This window comes from Lytechinus pictus, unplaced genomic scaffold (assembly GCF_037042905.1).
Source record: "Lytechinus pictus isolate F3 Inbred unplaced genomic scaffold, Lp3.0 scaffold_19, whole genome shotgun sequence".
Taxonomy (NCBI): Eukaryota; Metazoa; Echinodermata; class Echinoidea; order Temnopleuroida; family Toxopneustidae; genus Lytechinus; species Lytechinus pictus.
Genome location: NW_026974140.1, coordinates 98,580 through 102,823, shown reverse-complemented (window position 1 = coordinate 102,823; position 4,244 = coordinate 98,580). Strand labels below are relative to the sequence as shown.

Here is a 4,244-nt window from a genome sequence, read left to right as displayed (position 1 = left end):
GAATAATGCAGAAAGTTCTAAAAAACATCAATGATTATCTTGAAGTGCATAAGCAAAAAAAAAAAAGATCAAATGAAAGATGAGCAACATGCAATTAATGTTCTGATTCTTTCAAGATGTTTCCTATAGGTATATTTAACCCATGTCCCACAATCAGTGTTTACAGGTAGACCTAACTGGATCTGAGCCTGTGTATTGAATAACTCGAAAAGCAAACACATGCATAATTGTCAACATGCAGTAGCACTGAGCACTACAAAGAAGTTGCTTATTTGGATACAAAGACCTTTCGCCTTTAATCCTAAGCCAGTTTTTGCGGGAGTTTTTGCTTCAGTTGGAAATTGCCCGCTCAAATTAACGTTTTCACAAACAATGCATCATTTGGGTCATCATTTTGCTGTGTGATACGACCAGGGAAGCACGTCTGAAGTTATTCTACTGAAAGTCTGTATCTTTTGCCTGTTTTCAAGAATCAGTGGAACCATATCGAAAATTTCAACGTAAGTACGACTTTCCTCCTGTTTTTAATTTAAAATCGATATCATGCACGATCCTAAAGAGACAAATCTGGAAGAGGACGAATAATATTTTGCACACAGAAACAGTGCAAATCTGTCACTGTCCGTTAAGTGTTTCCAATATATTTATAAGTGAGGTGTTAGAGGAGTGTGATAATTTTCGTATTTTTAGGAGAGTAATCATAATGCAGATAACTTCGGCTGGGGTTTTCCGGTTATATATATTTTTTTTACTCTGTACTATCTAGGCGTTAAATTGATTTGTGGAATTTTTGAAATTAACAATCAGGAATGCATCTTTTTTCAAGGAAATTCAAATATATTTCATATATTATAGTAGCTTAGCTCAAGTTATTTGAGATTGTTGTGTTTTCTACTTGTAGGAAAGGAAATTCTTTGTGTTTCTTTCTTAACTTTGTAAGATTAGATATGAAATTGTGAGAATAATTATAATTGTTCAGTTGTATCACTGGTTTTATACTTTATTTGTGATTTCTAAAATATCAAGTAGGCCTATATGATTTTTGTAATAATTTTCCATTAGGTGGATCTTTGTATTTGTAATGCAGTCTTTAAATGGAATGTTTTACTCGTTCCCCCATTGTAAGTTGGATTGTGTTGGTTTAATACATTTATACTTGTACCAATATAAGTTTGGAAAGAAGTCTGAACAAGAAATTTTCTTTATTCAGAATCTCCCCACAAACAATTGAAATTGCAGCATACTGTAGGCATTCTTGAGAATATGTCAATTTATTAGGTTAATGTTCACGAAGAAGTGGCTTATATAAATGAACAGATGCAAATAGATGATAATCGATAGGTTTATCCATTTGTATTTAACCCACGAGTAATTTAAAAGACCCCCAACATAAATTGATGTATATATGTTGCTAATGACGATGGCGAACTGCAGGAGCTAGTTTAATATTTTTGTTTATCACATAAAAAATAACAATCCAATAAGACGCACTGATTCCATGTGCTTTGGTATCATTACTTTGATAACGATAATGATATAGTAAAACGATGATGATTTTTGTTTACACAGCTATCTACAGAGATGGGTCGTCTACAGGATAAAGAAAAAAATATGCCGATCATGAAAATGGGTCCGCTAAAAATCTTCTAAGTCATCGATTAAATTTGGGAATGGCAAGAAGAAGCATACCAATCATCAGTGACTATAGACGATAGAGGTCAGGAAGAAAGAGAAGGTGAGGTAGTGCTTCTATGCTTATCTGCTGCTTACAAACGATTTACTTTTTACAAGCATAGGCAGAATAAAAAAAAAACATTATAAACCATTAATTACTGACAAGTTGACCATTACCATATGCCACTGATGATATGGTATAGAACAATGTTTCACTGTTGGTCTTCATGGTGTAAAGGAGCTGTCATGAATGAACTGTTTTTTTGTTTATTGTACCTGACATATTCTGCATCGATTGATAAAAAGAGATAAAAATGAATATAATAATTGAACATCTGTTCTTTACTTCTTTTCATTTAAACATTCCAGAAGCAATGATGAAAGCAGTAGGCCCATTCTTGGCAACAACATGACTTCTTCAGGGGAAGTTTAATGATATCTTTGTGTCATCAGAACTGAGGTTAGTTAAATTTCCATGTGTAATGTTTCGCTTTCCTTCACATTTCCTTAATATTGATATGATTTAACAAATAATTTTATGAAACATTGTGAAATTTCTGCTAAAGTTCATTCCATTTTCAACATCTAACTCCCTTTGTGTTCTCTTCCATTTTTAATAAACACATTCTTATGAAAACTATAGTCACATTAGTCTTTAGGATTTGGTATGTTTATAATGTGATAGCTGTGAGGTAATTGTTTTAAGGGGATTTCTTCATAAGTGTCAGACTGTATGAAAACTATTCATAGTCCATGTAATAATGACGTAAGATACGAGAGTCATCTCTTATAGGCACTTCTATGACAATTAAGACGTTTTATAACAAAAAAGACATGTATATACTATTGCTATGATTTTTAGGGGTGCCTTCCTCGCCAGCACATGCTGCTAATTTTGAATAATATCAATTTCATCCTTCTGATTCTCCATTTGTTTCTATTACACTAATTGTCATTTTCATCGTCTGTTATATCTTTTATCCAGTCACAGAATGCTGTACACATCCAGACGGACACGGAACTCAATCCTCACAATCACAACATCACTCGACCTTCTGTCAGAGGCCACGATGTCAATCTCTTCGTTTTATATCTACTATTTTCAATATCCCACTTGCCTAAGTAAGACGCTCATATTTAAATATTCAAAAGATCTTACTAGATATTCAGGATGAAGATAACATTCCATGCCCCATATTTACATTAACAAAAAATCAAACATGCAGTGAGTTAAGATAATTAAGACTCTATATCTATCTGTGTCAATTATTTATTGCTGAAATCTAGGAATCAACACTCGAGTGTCCTAATAATTTTGGTTATGGTTTGTTCCATAACAATGTCAGATTTGTCTTAAATCTGTATATTATAAAATGTTTTCTCAATTTCAAATCTAAATAGTATTTTCTTTAATAATCAGACGCCATGTATGTTATGATTCTGAGTATTGACTAAGTTTGAATAGGTTTCTTTTGTAAAAAAAAAATATTGTGTAATCAATAAATGCAAATGTTTGTGTTATGACATTGCAGAGCAAAATATTAGTTCTTTTATAATGCATTATGATTTATTTGGACAGCAACAGTATGCACATACCAAATTCTCTAATTTGTATTATCTACATTTTATCACCTTGTTCACAAAGGAATTTATCTGACTATCAATTTGTATTATGGATTTTTTTTTCATAATTCTGTCACTCGAGTACAAACACAAATTTGTCCTTCTACCTTGAATTTGTATCCAAATTATTGTTTTGATATTTTCATGAGGAGCATAATAACATATACTGATACTGCAATGTACAACATTCTTCATGTTTACAGAAATACATCGAAGAAAAGTAAACAAATAAACAGCAAAAAATAATTAAGTTTTCACATGTATATTTTCATATTTGAAGTCCTTCAATTGAATATCAACTATTGAGTACATTCACCTACTGCCATATTTTTATTAAACAAAATATATATATTCCCTGTATCGAGAATGAAATCTAATTAATGATTATAATTACAACTTTGAAACTTTAATTTGATTTTTTTATTCGAATTCATTTTTATTTAATTTTTTCTGCCATGATTTTATGGGGACATCCCGATAGACCGCGGGTCCGATAGACCGCGGGTCCGTTAGACCGCGGGTCCGATAGACCGCGGGTCCGATAGACCGCGGGTCCGATAGTCCGCGGGTCCGATAGACCGCGGGTCCGATAGTCCGCAGTGTGTGTAAAATTATGATCAGATATATCAAATGTCATCGAGAGGTCCAAAGGTCAAATGATACGAGGCCATGGGGTTCTATCAGGTGCGGATCCATGGAGGGCCGAGGGGGAACTGCCTCACCCCCCCCCCACCCCAGCTCAAAAAAAAAAGAGTGGGAAGATGGGAAAAGAAGAGAATAGAAAAGAAAATAAGAAGGAGAAAGGAAGAGAAGAAAAAGGGGAAAGGAAAGACAAAGAAAAAAGGGAGAAGAAAAGGGGAAAGAAGAGGGAAAAAGAGGAGGGAATAGGAAGAGAAGAAAAGAAAGGAGAAAGGAAAAGGAAGAAAAAGAAGAAAAAAAAAGAGGAA

The 4,244-nt window shown here is 33.3% G+C and overlaps 1 long non-coding RNA gene across 1 annotated transcript; it reads left to right on the top strand.

Annotated features, from left to right (window-relative positions):
* The first annotated feature begins 388 nt into the window (after nt 1–388).
* On the top strand, nt 389–3,760 carry LOC135157699 (uncharacterized). Its single transcript, XR_010296665.1, has 4 exons — nt 389–500; nt 1,570–1,735; nt 2,044–2,134; nt 2,660–3,760. It is a non-coding gene; the product is annotated as an uncharacterized LOC135157699 (long non-coding RNA).
* Nucleotides 3,761–4,244: the final 484 nt, after the last annotated feature.